A 19,273-nucleotide genomic window follows, 5' to 3' on the forward strand; every position below is an offset into this window, starting at 1 on the left:
CCATTCTGAAAGCACTAAATTTTTACCCCTCTGTATTTTATGTATATGATATCATACTTCACATCCTTTTATTTTTTAATCCTTTGACTGATTTTTTTTTAAAGATTTATTTATTTATTTGAGATGGCAGGGGGAGAGCAGAGGGAGAGAGAGAGAATCTTAAGGAGACCCCCCGCCTTGAGCGTGGAGCCTGACATGGGGTTTGGTCTCACAACCCTGAGATCATGACCTGAGCCGAAATCAAGAATCTGTCACTTAACTGACTAAGCTACCTGGCACCTCCCACCCCATGACTGATTTTTTATAAATATAATTGATTTTACTGCTTTTGTGTTTTAACTTCCATGCTGGTTTTACAAGTGATTAATTTACTGCTTCTATTATGTTTGCATTTACCTGTGACATTTTATTCTTTCATAATACTCTCTAGTTCTATCTATGTTGTTGCAAATGGCAAGATTTCTTTTTTTTGATGGCTACATAATATTCCATACACACACACACACACACACACACACACACACACGTCTTCTTTATCCATTCATCTGTTCATGGACATCTAGACTCTTTCCATAGTCTGGCTATTGTGGACATTGCTTCTAAAAACATTGGGGTGCCCATGCCCCTTTGGATCACTACATTTGTATATTTGGGGTAAATACCAGTAGTGCAATTGCTGGGTCATAGGGAAACTCTATTTTCAACTTTTTGAGGAACCTCCATACTGTTTTCCAGAGTGGCTGCACCAACTTGCATTCCCACCAACAGTGTAGGAGGGTTCCCCTTTCTCCACATCCTAGCCAACACCCATCATTTCCTGATTTGTTAATTTTAGCCATTCTAACTAGTATGAGATAGTATCTTATTAAGGTTTTGATTTGTATTTCCCTGATGCCGAGTGATGTGGAGCACTTTTTCATGTGTCTGCTGGCCATTTGGATGTCTTCTTTGCAGAAATGTCTCTTCATGTCTTCTGCCCATTTCTTGATTGGACTATTTGTTCTTTGGGTGTTGAGTTTGATAAATTCTCTATAGATTTATAGATTTATATATAGATTTATACATAATATAGATTTATAAATAAATTCTTTATAGATCTTTATAGATTTTGGATACTGGCCCTTGATCTAATATGTCATTTGCAAATATCTTCTCCCAGTCTGTTGGTTATCTTTAGGTTTTGTTGACTGTTTCCTTTACTACGCAAAAGATTTTTATATTGATTAAGTCCCAATAGTTCACTTTTTTCTTGCTTCCCTTGCCTTTGGTGAAGTGTCTAGGAAGAAGTTGCTGCGACTGAGGTCGAAGAGGCTGTTGTCTGTGTTCTTGATTTTGATGGATTCCTGTCTTACATTGAGGTCTTTCATCCATTTTGAGTCTATTTTTGAGTATTGTGAAAGGAAATGATCCAGTTTCATTCTTCTGCATGTGGCTGTCCAATTTTCCCAATACCATTTGTTGAAGAGGCTGTCTTTTTTCTACTGGACATTTTTTCCTGCTTTGTCGAAGATGAGTTGACCATAGAGTTGTGGGTCCATTTCTGGGGTCTCTATTCTGTTCCATTGATCTATGTGTCTGTTTTTGTGCCAGTACCATACTGTCTTGATGATGACAGCTTTCTAATAGAGCTTGAAGTCCGGAATTATGATGCCACCAGGTTTGGTTTTCTTTTTTAATATTCCTCTGGATATTTGGGGTCTTTTCTGGTTCCACATAAATTTTAGGATTAATTTATTCTATTTCTGTGAAAAAAGTTGATGCTATTTTGATAGGGATTGCATTAAGTGTCTGAATTGCTCTAGGTAGCATAGACATTTTCACAATATTTGTTCTTCCAATCCATGAGCATGGAATGTTTTTCCATTTCTTTGTGTCTTCCTCAATTTCTTTCATGAGTATTCTATAGTTTTCTGAGTACATGTTCTTTGCCTCTTTGGTTAGATTTATTCTTAAGTATCTTGTGGTTTTGGATGCAGCCCACTGATTTTTAAAGTACCTGGAGTTAAGCCTTGCTGACTGCAAATACAAAGTTAATTTAAGTTCCAGTGGCTTCAATACTAAATATTATGGGGATCATCCTCCTGCTCCTCTATCTTCCCAGCTTTGGTCCAAAATATGTATTTTTAAATAATTCTTGGGCTAAAGAAGAAATCATAATGCTAGAAAGTATTTAAAATTGATTGTGAAAATACTATATTTTTAAGCTAATGGGATGTCAGTTAAGTGTCTTCCTCTTGATTTCAGCTCAGGTCATGATCTCAGCATTGTAAAATTGAGCCCCAAGTTGGGCTTTGTGCTGGGTGTGGAGCCTGCTTGAGATTCTTTTTCTCCCTATCCCTTTTCCCTTCCCCATCTTTCCTCTAAGCAACAACAACAACAACAAACAAAACAACAAAACAATATATAGTGTAAGGATGCAATATCCTAAACAAAATAACCCCCAAAAGATTCAGCAAAATGTAAAAAAGATAACATATCTTCATCAAATTGGATTTATGTGAAGATTTCAAGGTTGGTTTAACATCAGAAAATTTATCAACATAACTCACCAATTAGTAGATCGAAGGAGAAAAATCATACAGTTGTCACAGAAGATGCAGAGAAAGAATTTGACAACCATGATTTAAAAAATACTGTTAGTAAATTAGAAATAGCAGGTAGCTGCCTTAAGCTATCAGAATCTATCAAAATTTACAATAGGTTTGATGTTAAACTAGAAAAAGTGAAAAGATTTTCCTTTGTAAATGGGAGCAAGAAAAAGGTGTCCACTTCTATTCAACATTTTACTGGAGGTCTTAGAAAGAGCAGTTAACTCTGGAAATAGAAATGCTTAGGAGTAGGGGCGAAATGTCATTATTCACAGATATTAGTATTGTGAACTTAGATTTGGCAAAGTTCCTGGGTTGATAAGAAGCTTGTAACAGCCCAATGTGCTAACCAATTGTGCAACAGCATAAGCAGTTTATAAAGGTCATGTTATACTTCCATATATCATTAACAAGCAGAAAATGAAATCTAAAATATGAGCAGTGGGGTGCCTGGGTGGCTCAGTGGGTTAAAGCCTCTGCCTTCAGCTCAGGTCCTGATTCCAGGGTCATGGGATCCAGCCCAGCATCAGGCTCTGTGCTCAGCAGGGAGACTGCTTCCCTTCCTCTCTTTCTGCCTGTCTCTCTGCCTACCTGTAAATACTGTCTGTCAAATAAATAAATAAAATATTTTTATTTTTTATTTTTTTATTTATTATTTATTTCTTAATTATTTTATTTATTTATTATTTATTTATTTTTTAAGATTCTAGCATTTAAAGATTTTTTTTTAAAAAATTGTACCTCCATCAGAAAGGACAAATACCCAACTTTTGTAGCAACATGGACGGGACTGAAAGGGATTATGCTGAGTGAAATAAGTCAAGCAGAGAGAGTCAATTATCATATGGTTTCACTTATTTGTGGAGCATAACAAATAGCATGGAGGACATGAGGAGTTAGAGAGGAGAAGGGAGTTGGGGGAAATTGTAAGGGGAGGTGAACCATGACAGACTATGGACTCTGAAAAACAACCTGAGGGTTTTGAAGGGGCGGGGGGGGGGGTGGTGGGAGGTTGGGGTACCAGGTGGTGGGTATTATAGAGGGCACAGATTGCATGGAGCACTGGGTGTGGTGCAAAAATAATGAATACTGTTATGCTGAAAATAAATAAAAAGTAAAATTTTTTAAAAATTCTAGCATTGACATTTCTAAAGGACATCTGTCCTATATCTGCTAAGTTGAAATTTTCAGGTCTGGGAAGGAAAATGCAGGGTGACAGTAAATAGGCAATATGTGTACATTTGTTAAATATATCTTACTTTGATTACAGAGGGAAAATATGTTCATTGTAGGTAACATGAGAAAATGAAATACATATATTTTATATTTTTAACATTTAGAGGTCTGTACTCCTATAGACCCACAAATTAGTGTGTCTTCTCATGACTCCTTTGTTTTAAATTGTTTAATACTATTTATGCTGCTTTAGAGTCTGCTTTCTTCAAAATAGAATATTTTCAGGATCAGTGACTATTTCATACCATAAATATTTTTTTTCCTAAGATTTTATTTATTTATTTGACAGACAGAGATCACAAGTAGGCTGAGAAGCAGGCAGAGAGAGAGGAGGAAGCAGTCTTCCGGCTGAGCAGAGAGCCCGATGCAGGGCTGGATCCCAGGCCCCTGGGATCATGACCTGAGCCGAAGGCAGAGGCTTCAACCCACTGAGCCACCTAGGTGCCCTAAATAAATAAAATCTTTAAAAATTTTTTAAAAATAAATAAATAAATAAATAAATATTAGCAGTAGCATTGAAAATATCTAATAAAACAGATCTTATTTAAAAATGTGGAAGGGGGACGCCTGGGTGGCTCAGTTGGTTAAGCAGCTGCCTTCGGCTCAGTTCATGATCCCAGCGTCCTGGGATCGAGTCCCACATTGGGCTCCTTGCTCGGCAGGGAGCCTGCTTCTCCCTCTGCCTCTGCCTGCCATTCTGTCTGCCTGTGCTCGCTCTCTCTCCCTCTCCCTGACAAATAAATAAAAATCTTTTTAAAAAAAATGTGGAAGGGCTCCTGGGTGGCTCAGTGGGTTAAAGCCTCTGCCTTCGGCTCAGGTCATGATCCCAGGGGCCTGGGATCAGGATCCTGGGATGGATCCCTGCATCGGGCTCTCTGCTCAGCAGGCAGCCTGCTTCCTTCTCTCTCTCTCTCTGGCTGCTTCTCTGCCTACTTGTGATCTTTGTCTGCCAAATAAATAAAATCTTTTAAAAAAATGTGGAAGACCTTTATACAGAAATCTAAAAACACTACTGAAATTTTAACAGACTTGAATCAAGTGAAGAGATCTATTCATGAAATGGAAGATCCAATACTGTAAAGCCATTAATTTACCCAGATTGGCTTATGGATCTATAAATTTAGTGAAATCTTCATCAAAGTGGTAAAAGAAATTGTGTGTGTAAATTGACAAAGTGATATAAATTGATACGAAAATAAAAGGCTAAGAACAGATGAGACACTCAGAAGAATTTGTTGAGAGAACTTGTTCTACCAAGTATCAAGACATTTTTAAGTACTATGAATTCTTAAAATATGGTATTTTGGCACAAAGAGCAAAAAATAAACTGGGGGAATAGAATAGAAAACCCAGAATAGACTCATGCATATATGAGCACTTTATTCACAACAAAGATGACACTACATATCAGTGGGGAAAAGATGGTCTTTCAGATGTGCAGGAAAAAACTAGATATTGCTGTGGATAAAAAGAAATTTAGGCCAAAAAAAAAAAATTTAGGCCATTACTAATATGTTTAGATGGGATAAAGACATAATAAAAGGTCAAACAATGAAGCTCTTAGAAAACAGTAACTTCATGGCCCCTGACAATGGGGAAGGATTTCTTTTCTTCTTCTTTTTTTTTAAAAAGATTATATTTATTTGTCACAAAGAAAGAGAGCATGCACAAACCAGGGGAGGGGCAGAGGAAGAATCAAGCTCTGTACTAAGCAAGGAGCCCAGTATGGGACTCAATCCCAGGACCCTGAGATCATGACCTGAGCTGAAGGTAGACATTTAGATGACTGAGCAACACAGGTGTTCCTGGGGAAAAATTTCTTTTCTTTTCTTTTCTTTTTTAAGATTTTATTTGACAGAGACCACAAGTAGACAGAGAGCCGGCAGAGAGAGAGAGGAAGGGAAGCAGGTTCCCTGCCGAGCAGAGAGCCCAATGTGGGGCTCCATCCCAGGACCCTGAGACCATGACCTGAGCTGAAGGCAGAGACTTAACCCACTGAGCCACCCAGGCGCCCCTGGGGAAGGATTTCTTAAACAAGACACAAAAGCACTGAGGTTAAGAAAAGGATTAATTTTACCACATTAAAATTAAAAGTCTGTGTTTATTAAAAAAAGAAAAAGAAAAAGACTATCAAGATAGTAAAAAGGAAGTATAGAGTGGAAGAAGAAAACTGCAACACATATAACCGAGGACATGTAACTAGAACATATAAAGAACCCTACAAAATCATTAAGGAGAAATGCCTGAGTGGCTCAGTCAGTTGAGCTTCTGCCTTCAGCTCAGGTCATGATCTCAGGGTTCTGGAATCAAGTCCCACATCAGGTTCCCTGCTCAGTGGGGACCCAGCTTCTCCCTCTGCCTCTGCCCCTCTCTCCAGCTTGTGCTCTCTCTCTCTGTCAAATAAATAAATTAAATATTTTTAATAAAATCAGTAAGGAAGAGGAAGGATAACCCAATAAAAAAATGGGCAAAAGACCTGATGAACTTCATGGAGAGGTTATCTACATAGTTACATAGTTAGCAGCCCTATAAAAAAGGGGAGAATCTCATTAATAATGAGGGAAATGAGGAGTAAAACAATGAGATAGCATCACACTCACCAGATCAACAAAGATAGTCCTAAAAAAAAGTTCAATAAAAAATGGAGGACTGAAACAGAAAAAGATAATATATTGGTAGATCTAAATCCTACATATTAATAATTATATTAAATACTATGGGACGCCTGGGTGGCTCAGTTGGTTAAGCAGCTGCCTTCGGCTCAGGTCATGATCCCAGCGTCCTGGGATCGAGTCCCGCATCGGGCTCCTTGCTTGGCAGGGAGCCTGCTTCTCCCTCTGCCTCTGTCTGCCTGTGCTCACTCTCTCTCTCTCTCTGATAAATAAATAAAATCTTTAAAAAAAAAATAATTATATTAAATACTAAAGAACTAAACATTTCATTTAAAGGATAGAGATTATCAGACTAGATTTAAAAAGCAAGATTTACTCAATTATATACGATCTACAAGAGACTAACTCTATTTTTTTATCTTATTTTTTTTTTAATTTTTATTTATTTGTCAGAGAGAGAGAGAGCGAGCACACAAGGACAGGGAGTGGCAGGCAGAGGGAGAAGCAGCCTCCCTACTGAACAAGAAGGGCAACACAGGACTTGATCCCACTATCCTAGGATCATGACCTGAGCCAAAGGCAGATGTTTAACCAACTGAGCCACCTAGGTGTCCCAAGAGATTAACTAATATGAAGACACAGGTAGGTTGAAAACAAACAGCTAGAAGGAGACATACCACACAAACAATAGGCATAAGCAGTTTGGAATGGGTATATTAATATCAGTTAATATACCTGTCAAAACTAGCCTTACAAAAGAAGGCTACAGGGTAATTTCACACCTCAGTGCATGGACCTTAAATAGAATATTGACAGGCTCCAGTAGCACATTGATGCAGTAATAGTTTATACCCTCATAGTTTATACCCTCAGTATAAACTATGTTTTATACTGAGGGTATAAATACTGAAGTTTTATATAATAGTTTATACCCTCAGGAATACAAGTACAGATTAGTAGATAAAGAGGAAGAAATGATAGGGGCATTTATGAAATGACAGGCATTTCATAAATTTTAGCACCTGTTCTTGACTTAAAAAAAAAATACTTTGTCTAGGGGAAGAAATCATTTCCAAGCTCCTTCAGGTTGTGGTCAACATGCAGTTCCCTGTGGTTGTAGGACTGTGGTTCCCATTTCCTTGCTGGCTGCCAGTTGGGAGTCGCTCTCACCTCCCAGAGGCTGTTCATATGCCTCACCATATGGTCCACTCCATCTCCAAAGGCAAACATGGCGTGTCAAATTCCCCTCATACTTGGAATCTCTCTGACTTCCACTTCTACTACCAGGTAGAGAAAACTATGCTATTTATACGTTAGGTCCACCTAGATAGTCTCTCTTAAGGTCACTGATTTGTACTCTTAATTGCACCTAAAAAATCCTTTTGTATGGAACCAATGTAATCATGGGAGAAGCATTATGGGACAGAGAGCATAGAGGCCATTAGGATTCTGCATGCAACTGAAATTCAGAGGGTTGAGGACAGGGTTGTGAAGGTGGCATATGTACAAGTCAGCAGAGAGATATCATGAAGCTGTGAAAAAATATTAACAACACATGATTCTCTGTAATCCAAAAATAGTCTGAGTGGGAAAAAATTGTTCTCACAAAGAAAAAGAGTTAAAGGATGGAAAAAGAGGGGAGGACTGTAAGTCATAAATACTAAATTGCACATTTTTTGAACAAAGTGTCACTAACCACCTCTATCAATAATGGTATGAATTATATGAAGACTATTCTGAAATTCTACTCTCTCGTCATCATAAGATTTCTGTGTGGGATAATTTGGACATGTATATCTTAAAAACTTTTATAAAGCTTTCTTAAGTATCTCCCAAAGGTGGCTTCTACACAATAAAAAGAACTATCAAACTGGAAGTATGTTTATTTTTCTTTTTCTTAACTCATTGGTACAAAATGGGTCATGAAAGCCTTTTTCAAAGAACCAATGGAAGTCATTTGACTACTCTATTATTAGTCACTTCACAATATTCCAAACTAATAAAAAGTGTGTGACTAAGTCTATCCTGATATGGGACACTAATGGTACATGACAATTATTTTTAAAATATTTTGAAGAGTAATTTTTAAATTAAGGTTTAATAAATTAAGGTTTAGGAGTCCCTAAATAGGGGTGCCTGGGTGGCTCAGTTGTTAGGCGTCTGCCTTTGGCTCAGGTCATGATTCCAGGATCCTGGGATCGAGCCCTGCATCAGGCTCTCCACTCGGCAAAAAGCTTGCTTCTCCCTATCCCACTCCCCCTGCTTAGTGTTCCCCTCTCTCATTGTGTCTCTCTCTGTCAAATAAATGAAGTCTTTAAAAAAGAAAAGTCCCTAAATGATAAAATTTCATCTCATGGTATTAGGGTTTACTAAATAAGCATAAACATGTTTCATGGAGAGCTTACATTATTTAGTGTTTATTTTGCATTTTGAGGATCAGTTGTCAGACACATGCCCAGAATAATCTCTGACACATAGTATCCAGTTCACGGTAGTCCAATCCATTCTAATTTGATCCTTAGCTACAGAGGGTGTACATTTGTACTTAGAAACTAACATCTTTGTTTCAACTTTTCATTCCTATAAACATAATCTGAATAACAGTAGCCTGAGGAAAAGGCAACTTCCCCACACCATCAGTCAATTACAAGACTCCCTTCTTCCTTATTTACACAGCTCCAAGCTTTTAAAAGATGTTCTGATAACATCAATTGGAAAGACATGGAAATTAATAAGAACATACTTTGTATCTACTTGGGTTTTCTTGGTTTCATTTTCATAACAGACTTTCCATAGTAATTTCTGAAGTTTTTATGAGGTGGAAGAAAGGCAGCCCAATGCGGGACTCAATCCTAAGACTCTGGGATCATGACCAGAGCTGAAGACAGATGCCCAACAGACTGAGCCACCCAGGCGCCCCAGCAGTCTTTAATAACAAATAGACTTTTCTCAGCCATCAAAAAGAATGAAATCTTGCCATTTGCAACGATGTGGATGGAGCTAGAGTGTATTATGCAAAGTGAAATAAGTCAGTCAGAGAAAGACAAATACCATATGATTTCACTCATATGTGGAATTTAAGAAACAGAACAGATGAACACAGGAGGAAAAAAAAAAGAGGCAAACCAGAAAAACAGACTCTTAGGAATAGAGAACAAACTGAGTGCTAGCACAGGGGAGGTCATCAGGAGGGGATGGGTTAAATGGGTGACAGGTATTAAGGAGGGCACTTGTGATGAGCACTGGGTTTGCGTGTAAGAGAGAATTCCCTAAATTCGACACCCAAAACTAATATTATATTGTATGTTACCTAACTGGAATTTATTTATTTATTTATTTATTTATTTATTTACAGCATGAGTGGGGAGAGGAGGAGCAGAGGAAAAGGGAGAGAGAGAACGTTAAGCAGCCCCACACACAGTGTGGAGCCTGTAGTGGGGCTCCTTTTCATGACCCTGAGATCATGACCTGAGCCAAAATCAAGAGCTGTATGCCCCACTGACTGAGCCATCCAGGTGTCCCCAACTAACTGGAATTTAAATAAAAACTTGAAAAAAGAAAAAAATAATAAATATTTGGCATTAAAAAACAGCAAATAGGCTTCTAAATAACAAATAGACTTTTCTTTCTCCCTCCCCCCCGCTTTCTTTCTTCTTTCTGAAAGAGAGAGAGAGATAATCTTAATCAGTCTCCATGCCCATCATGGAGCCACATGCTGGGCTCAATCTCACGACCCTGAGATCATGACCTGAGCTGAAATCAAGAGTTCAATGCTTAACCAACTGAACCACCCAGGTGCCCCTCAAATAGACTTTTCACTAACTATTCCTGTCTAATTTTTCAAGGAGTGACGACATGTTAGCATATTATTTGCAATTTAAAACGATTATTTTTAAACCTGCTAAGTTGCTCCACTGTTATTTTTGAGATATCTGGGTTTTTTTTCTTTTTATATTGTGGAAACTGTAGTTATTTAAAAATTTTTTTTATTACTGGAGTATAGTTGACAGTGATACCTGTTTTGAAAACATTTTATTGACACTGGATTTGGCTTCTCGTGATCCTCCTTTGGCAGACATTTTTAGACAAATGTTCCCCACATTATTGGATTTCATAAGTGAGTAAGATATATATTTCTAAAATTGGCCAGGGGAGGTTCCCAACTTTTTAATTTTGCCAAGTGGCAAAATTAAACACTGTTAATAGAAAAATAGAAAAAAAATAGTTAATAGAAAAAAAGTTTTTATTAAGTGCTTTTCAATAAAAGAGTTGTATAGTCAGAGAAGTTTAGAAAACCCCGAATCATTGTATTTCCAAACTGGAAATTTAAAAGGAACTAGCAAAATCCCTCAGAAGACAAACAAAAAAAGCAGACAGCATCTACTATCTCCAAAAGGAAAAAAAAAAAAGGGGGGGGTGGGGGACATTTTTAACACCACAAATCTAGAAAGGATATAATATCACATGGAGAAGGGAAAAATTACTACAAAATTCCTTTGGTCCAGGGACCAGCAGCTGCTGGTGAGGCCAAAGTCCTTGTCGGTACATGACGCGCCCAAGTCACTGCTTGGCTGCTGTTAGGTCAGAAGCCACTTCAGTGGCCACTGCAGTGTTTGAGAGAGGAGGTGGGCTTCATGTGTGTGTGTGTGTGTGTGTGTGTGTGTTAGCATCCCTCTCTATTTCTGTCACACTCTTACCTCTGCTATCCTTCCCCCCCCCTTCAGTGACACATGGTTTATTCCGCTGCTTCCTTTATCCTAACTGGAAAACTCTGAATCAAAATTACATGACACTCCTTCAAATAGAGCAAAGCAATTCAGACCCTGATTCCTCCATGGGTGGAAGTCGGAGGACGGGAGGGAGGGCAGCGTTCCACAGTTGTCCTAAATGCCCTTTTTGAATTTGGAACGTGAAACTTCTTTCTTTATTGCCTCGGCCTTTGCTGGCCCAGTAAGGAAGCATTTTGAGTCAATTATTCTTTGAAACATTACTTGCAGTGCCACTGAGAGTTGGTGACATTTTCCTTGGTTGCCTCTTATGACCTATTTATAGCCACTGTTTTAAAAATATGCCTGGCTTGACACTTTAGAGTCTATCAGAAATGTAGGAACATAAGTAGAAAAGGGTATAAAAACTAACAGAAAAATAAACAAAGTCAATGTATGTTTTTTAGCATATAGGAGTAGTCTTAAGATATACACCACTCGGGTACCAAATAGCAGAGTCTAGGTGAGAGCTACTGAACTGTATCTCCATTCCACCACATGGTCAGTGTCCAAGAAACCAAGAAGAGGTCAGTCTCAAGGGGCACATGACGGGGACCAGCACAAGTCCAGTTGTGTTTACATGGGCTGACACGGCTGCATGGGACCTATCCCAGCCTGTAAGGTGAGGACAAGGGCCCCTCAGAGCAGGGAAAAGATATTGTTTAACATTGTAACACTGACCGACACAAGCTCCTTACCCAGAGCACCCACAAGGCAATTTTGTTCACTCTTGATTTCAGCTCAGGTGCTGGGAAGGTGTTTCTTCATGATAATTGCATCTGTCTCTAGACCTATGATCCCTCACACAGGTCTACAGCTGCCCTCTTAAACCCTGCATGGGGCCACTTGGTGGGCCAACAATTCATTTCATGCACAAGGTCCAAAAACATGGCAGGAGAGACCATCCTTTCTGTGGAACCAAACTGTTATGGGGAAAAAAGTTTTCTAACTATATCCAATCAGGTAAAACTTCATTCCCTTCACCAGTTATGAAGCAAGTGATGTATAAATGTGGTCTAGTTTCTTTTATCCTTTCTTTGCAGCTCTCAATTACCTGCACAGAATCACATGAAGATACTTTTCCTTATTTTTATTTACATTTGAATGGGAAATACAATCCCGTAGTTAATATTTTTTAAATGCAATAGGGTCTCCTTCAGTTCATGTTCCATCATCATCTAGCACCTATTTCTAGAACCCTGCAGAGTTATCCATTTCTTGTCTTCCCTGTTAGGGCCCAGATGGGAAAAAAACACTTCTTGCTCACCCACAGGGTTTATGTGAAGAGGTTTTTCTTCCCCCTAACTCTCTAGGCCTTGGCCCTATTCCTTTCCTCTTCCCTCAGAATGGAGTGAGTTACATGACTGATGAGTTTGGGAGAAAAAATGGTGTATGGAGCTCAGTCCTTTCCTTCTCTTTCCTTTTGATAGCAAAGACAACTCCAGCAACAGACTTTTTGCTCTACAACCCCATCTTGGAAAATACTCAGGGTTGGCTTCATGGGGAGGCTTGTAGGGGGCCAGTTCAGGTGGGCAAACTGGGTTCAGTATTGGAAAACCCGCTGTTGACACATTCCTAAGTTGTGTTTTTGATATGAGCTTTATCAATAATAAAGATAATATTTTGAATTCCAGTTGCCACTCTTTGTTTACCATCAGCCACAACATATTCTTCCAGAGAGATAGACACAGGTGAATTCTCCCCTCCTCTTCTTTAAGAAAAACTAGTGGTAATATACTAAATAGACAACAAATGTCAGGAAAGCGTTTGTTATAGTACATAGAGAAGATCCTCATTTTTGCTTATGGATGCATAGAATCCCATTGTGCTCTCTCTCCCTCTCCATCTCAAATACATAAATTAAATCTTAAAAAGAAAAAAGAGAGGCGCCTGGGTAGCTCAGTGGGTTAAGCCGCTGCCTTCGGCTCAGGTCAGGATCTCGGGATCCTGGCATTGAGCCCCGCATCGGGCTCTCTGCTCAGCGGGGAGCCTGCTTCCTCCTCTCTTTCTACCTGCCTCTCTGCCTGCTTGTGATCTCTCTCTGTCAAATAAATAAATAATATCTTAAAAAAAAAAAAAGAAAAAAGAAAAAGGAAAGAAAGAAAAAGAAATGCTCCAGTCCAGTTCTTCTGAAGATTTTATTTATTTATTTGTCAGAAAGAGGAAAGAGAGAGGGAGAAAGAGCACAAGCAGGGGGAGCAGCAGGCAGAGAGAGAAGAAGGTTTCCTGCTGAGCAAGGAGCCCAAGGTGGGACTCGATCCCAGTACCCTGGGATCATGACATGAGACGAAGGCAGATGCTTAACTGACTGAGCCACCCAGGTGGTCCCTCCAGTTCAGTTCTTCTAAATCATAGTTGGGAGAGGCACCTGGGTGGCCCAGACAGTTGGGCATCCAACTCTTGGTTTCAGCTCAGGCCATGATCTCAGTGTCGTGAGATCAAGTCTCCATTGGGCTCCACACACAGCATAGTCTGCTTGGCTTTCTCTCTCCCTCTCCCTCTACCCCTACACCTGCCCTCAAATGAATAAACAATCTTCTAAAATAAATAAATAAATAAATCATAGTTGGGGGAAAAAGTATCAGGGCTACTAGGATTTGCTGGGTGGGGGCATCTACTGTCCCCACTCATCTTTATTTTTTAAATTGTGACAGTGTGGTATTATAAAGGCATTGGTGATGAGTGCTTCCAGATTTTCTACCAGAAGTTTCGGTGAAGAAACTGGGTAGACATGGGAGAATTAAAGTTACTTTTTGTTGTTGTTCACCCAAAAGATACATGAATATGTTGGAGATACAGGGTGTTTTAAATTTTTGTGGCATTTTGAAGCTGAACAGTTACATTGTTCTAGAAGCTGAGCCCTTCCCTCACAGAGATGTCACGAAGGGCTACTGGTCCACGTGTCTGCTGAGCTCAAAGACACTCCTGTCTTGCTTTTGCAGCTTTGGTTATTTCTAATTTTCTCTCTGAATCTAGTCTTTTTTTTTTTTTTTTGCAACAATATGCCTTTGAGTGAAGAAAACACTCACAAGAACTTAGCTTGTGAATCTGACCACATTTGAAATGGCAGGCATGTTGCGGTGTCCTCAGCAGCCCGGGGCACTCGTACCTTTGAGGCCCTGGCTTGCTGGCAGTGCAGAGAGGACAAGGAGCAGGAGAGGTTCGTGGTCACGTGCAATATTCTGCACCCAATTTCATGTTGTCCCCTTTTGAAAAGCATAGATGATTTCTTTTTGAAAGTGAACTTAGATAGCACATTCATTTGTTGGTTTTTCTTTATGTTTTTAAATGGTTTTTTGGAAATTATGTTTTAAAGATTCAATCTATGATTTTTTAAAAAAAAAATCACTCCCTGCATTAAAAAATCAGCTTAGTCATGGGAAATACAGAATAATTCATCTCCAGTTACAGGGAATAACTCTGTATTGAACCATAAAAGAGACTAAGGAGATTCTCCTTTTCTGATACTGAATATTTCAGTAACTCCTTATCTGACTTTCCTCATTCACCCGAGCACCAATGGTTTATTTTAAGGAGAGGAGGGGACTAATATTTAAGGGACCATTTGTCGCTTCTGTTGTTCTTGGCCAACCAGAGAGTCATGTAGACTAAAACTTACTCCTGCCTTTCTTTATACGCACACACAGACATAAAATATCAACATTTTGAGAGATGAGCCGAGGAAGAAGAGCCTAGAGAAGGCGATGGAAATGGGGAGAAGAGTCTGATATACTGAGGTTCAGTATTTCTGAGCATGAAAAAGAGAGAGAAGGAGAGAGGGGATGGTGGAAGAGATGGTCATGGCAAAGGAGAAGAAACAGCAGAGATGGGAAGAGAGCAGGAGAGACGAAGAAAAGAAATGTAGGGAAAGCAAATGATACAAGCACTTGATCTGATTTCAAGTCACTGATACAACTTACACATGCCTGTTCCTTCAGGTGGGGCTCAGGTGGGGCTGTCTCCCCTCCAGCACCTGGGAATGCAGGTCAGCCCTATTACAGTCTTTCACTGTGCTGTGAAGGAATCTTCATGAGGACACCATGTGCATTTTCTTCACTGCTTTAATGACTATGAGGGGGTATAGGGTTTCTTTTGGGGACAATGAAAACTTTCTGGAATTCGGGACACAATTTTGTGAATACATAACGTCTATCAAGTTGTGCACTTAAAAATCAATAAAATAAGGAAAATAAGATTCAAGCCATTCTTCTGCTCTGCTTTTCCTTTTTTTTTTTTTTTTTTTTAATGCTCTTCTGTTCTAACATTGTTTTTCTTGGGAATGGGAAGTGAGGAAACCTCTCTTCTCTTCCCAGTTAAAAGAAAACTCATGCTGAAGCATTGGTTCTTTGACCTGGGCAAACAAAGAAAAAAGCATCAGTTATGGTACGTATTAGTTGCTCAAGTCTGACTTCTGGAATTTTATTCCCTTTGCCCATGGAAATGCGGGCTACTCTATGTAGCTATACAAATGGTGAGCGCAGAGTAGATTAAATGTTTTCAGCTACACTAAGAGCCAATTCTGATACAAGAAATCATAACAAGCCTGCAATTTTCTAAGTAAGTGGTCAAAGTCAACCGAGTTTCCATTAGTTGTTTATTTAAGTAGAAATAACCTCTGTGTTAATCCTGGAGACTCCCTGTGATCAAGGGAGAGCATGTCCTTTCCTGAATTGCCTTCTGTAAGGACATGGTTCATACATGTTCTACCTAAAGCTGGTGCCCAATATTTCTGATCAAGATGATGGCAGTTAGGCTGTCCACTTTGTGCCTTCATTTCTCTATAAATAGCATATGTATCATGTGTCTTCCTCCTTTCTTTGGAGGAAAATGGTGAGGACTGTTTATAATATAGCTTGAATCTTATCTTTCTTAATTTATTGATTTTTAAATGCATAACTCTTGGGGCACTTGGGTGGCTCAGCTGGCTAAGCGACTGCCTTCGGCTCAGGTCATGATCCTGGAGTCCCAGGATGGAGTCCCACATCAGGCTCCCTGCTCAGAGGGGAGTTGACTTCTCCCTCTGACCCTCTCCCCTCTCCTTCTCTCTCTCACTCTCTCTCTCAAATAAACAAAATCTTTTTAAAAATGTATAACTTGTTAGGTTTTAGTATATTTACAAAATTTTGTCACTATTGAATTCCAGAACATTTTCTTTACACAACCCCCCCCAAAAAAAACTCTGAATCCAATAGTGCTCATTCCCCTTTTCCCATTCCCCCCAGCCTCTGGAAACCACTAATCTGCTTTCTGGCTCATGGATTTGTCAATTCTGGATATTTCCTAGAAATAGAATCATGGTAGATAGCCTTTTGTGTCTGGTTTCTTTCATTTAGCAGAGTGGATTCAAGATTCATTCATGTATTAGCATATATTAGTATTTCACTCCCCTTAAATGCAAATCGAAGCCACAATGAGATTTCACCACACACCTATTAGAATGGCTAATATCAAAACCATAAGCAGCAACAAGTGTTGACAAGAATGCAGAGAAAAAGGAACCCGTGTGCACTGTTGGTGGAAATGCAAACTGGGGCAGCCATTGTGGAAAACAGTATGAAGGTTCCCCAAAAAGTTAAAAATAGAATTACCATATAATCCAGTAATTTCACTATTGAGTGGTTACCCAAAGAACACAAAACACTGACTCCAAATGATGTATACACTCCTGTGTTTATTGCAGCATTATTGACAATAGCTAAATTATGGAAGCAGCCCAAGTGTCCATCCACAGATCGATAAAGAAAAGTGATATATGTACAAAACTGAATATTATTCAGCCATAGGAAAGAATGAAAGGTTGTCATTCGCAACAACATGGATGGATCCAGAAGGTATAATGCTAAGTAAATAAGTCAAAGACAAATACCACATGATTTCACCCATATGTGGAATTTAAGGGGGGAAAAAAAAAGAATAAAAGTGTCAAGCCAAGACTTCCCTAAGCGCTGCCCGGCCGGCCGCCATGGCAAACGTGGCCGACACCAAGCTGTACGACATCCTGGGCGTCCCGCCCGGCGCCAGCGAGAACGAGCTAAAGAAGGCATACAGAAAGTTAGCCAAGGAATACCATCCTGATAAGAATCCAAATGCTGGTGACAAATTCAAAGAAATCAGTTTTGCATATGAAGTACTGTCAAATCCTGAGAAGCGTGAATTATATGACAGATATGGAGAACAAGGTCTTCGGGAAGGTAGCGGTGGAGGTGGTGGCATGGATAATATTTTCTCTCACATTTTTGGTGGGGGATTGTTCGGCTTCATGGGCAATCAGAGTAGAAGTCAAAATGGCAGAAGAGGAGAAGACATGATGCATCCACTTAAAGTGTCTTTAGAAGATCTGTATAATGGCAAGACAACCAAACTACAACTTAGCAAGAATGTACTCTGTAGTGCATGCAGTGGCCAAGGCGGAAAGTCTGGAGCTGTTCAGAAGTGTAGTGCTTGTCGAGGTCGAGGTGTACGCATCATGATCAGACAGCTGGCTCCAGGAATGGTACAACAGATGCAGTCTGTGTGTTCTGATTGTAATGGAGAAGGAGAGGTAATTAATGAAAAGGACCGCTGTAAAAAATGTGAAGGGAAGAAGGTGATTAAAGAAGTCAAGATTCTTGAAGTCCACGTAGACAAAGGCATGAAACATGGACAGAGAATTACATTCACTGGGGAAGCAGATCAGGCCCCAGGAGTGGAACCAGGAGACATTGTACTTTTGCTACAAGAGAAGGAACATGAGGTGTTCCAGAGAGATGGGAATGATTTGCACATGACATATAAAATAGGACTTGTTGAAGCTCTGTGTGGATTTCAGTTCACATTTAAGCACCTTGATGGACGTCAGATTGTGGTAAAATACCCCCCTGGAAAAGTAATTGAACCAGGTTGTGTCCATGTAGTTCGAGGGGAAGGAATGCCACAGTATCGTAATCCCTTTGAAAAAGGTGATCTTTACATAAAGTTTGATGTGCAGTTTCCTGAAAACAACTGGATCAACCCAGACAAGCTTTCTGAACTAGAAGATCTTCTACCATCTAGACCAGAAGTTCCAAACATAATTGGAGACACAGAGGAGGTAGAGCTTCAAGAATTTGATAGCACTCGGGGCTCGGGAGGTGGTCAGAGGCGTGAAGCCTATAATGATAGCTCTGATGAAGAAAGCAGCAGCCATCATGGACCAGGTGTGCAATGTGCCCATCAGTAAACTCTGCAAACAAATTGCACAGGTGGATTTTCTTTCCACATTTGCCCGGTTTGCTTTCAGCGATCCAGTTGGAGTGTCTGGTCAGTCCAGATGAACTGATGGACATCTGTTGGTCTATGTGTAACTTTTAAAATTGGTATAGTATCTACAGAGTGTATAATTTAAACTAACCACAAAGCTTTACATCTTCATTTTGACTGTTCTGTAGCAGAATAAAGCACTTGAAAGGAAATAAGACTCCCTTTCACACATGGGTTATAAGTTTCAGTCCTGGTATCCGTGCTTGATTTTTATCAGTTTTGTGTAGATTTTATGTTTCATATTTTAAATCCAAATCCCACATTGTAAAGTTTGTGTACAATTTGTCCTGAAGCTTTGTGTTTGGCTGCACCTGCGTAAGCTGCTACAAATAGAATAAAGAATTTCATAGCCTGTATCTATCATTTAGATGCATGGAAAAATGGGCTTTGCACACAATGGGTTTGGAGCTGACTGGGAACAATGGAAAAAAATAACATTAGCTGTGGTTGTAAAGTCCCCTCCACTTTTTTTTTTTTTTTTTTTTTTACCATCTTGTGAAAGGTTTCTGAAACTCGATAATAAAAAGCAGTTGGTATAAATTAAAAAAAAAAAAAAAAGTGTCAAGCCAAAATATAGACTCAAACCTACAGAGAACAAACTGATGGTTACCAGAGCGGAGGGGGGAGAGGGGATGGGTGAAATAGGTGAAGGGAACTAAGAGCTCACTGACCATGAGAAACACTAGTAATATAGGGAACTGTTGAATTACTATATCATTCACCTGAAACTAATATGACACTGTATGTTGACCATGCTGGAATTTACAAAAAAATACTTCTTTCCTTTTTATAG

General features: G+C 39.3%; 1 pseudogene across 1 annotated transcript; it reads left to right on the plus strand.

Annotated features, from left to right (window-relative positions):
- Nucleotides 1-17,164: 17,164 nt before the first annotated feature.
- LOC309863124 (dnaJ homolog subfamily A member 2 pseudogene) lies at nucleotides 17,165-18,400 on the plus strand (annotated as a pseudogene). Its single transcript has one exon. The product of its transcript is annotated as a dnaJ homolog subfamily A member 2 pseudogene (transcript).
- Nucleotides 18,401-19,273: the final 873 nt, after the last annotated feature.

The sequence above is a fragment of the Mustela nivalis genome (assembly GCF_964662115.1).
Source record: "Mustela nivalis genome assembly, chromosome: 4".
NCBI classification, from domain to species: Eukaryota; Metazoa; Chordata; class Mammalia; order Carnivora; family Mustelidae; genus Mustela; species Mustela nivalis.